Here is a 226-nt window from a genome sequence, read left to right on the forward strand (position 1 = left end):
TTGTTTTCATTTAGTTTTTAATGAAATAAAGGCTGTTTCATATTCTATTCTCCTCCTCTGTATTTTATTTATTTTTCTACCTTTATATAATCACGCAGTGATTGAGGTTAAGGTCTCTTTTTTAAGAGAGACCTGAATAAGAAACATTAATGAGATAAAGATAAAGCCTATGCTCAATAACACCGGCATCATTTATGTAATTAACAAATAGCAACGAGAGTAGGCT

This window comes from Epinephelus moara, chromosome 4, assembly GCF_006386435.1.
Source record: "Epinephelus moara isolate mb chromosome 4, YSFRI_EMoa_1.0, whole genome shotgun sequence".
Lineage (NCBI taxonomy): Eukaryota > Metazoa > Chordata > Actinopteri > Perciformes > Serranidae > Epinephelus > Epinephelus moara.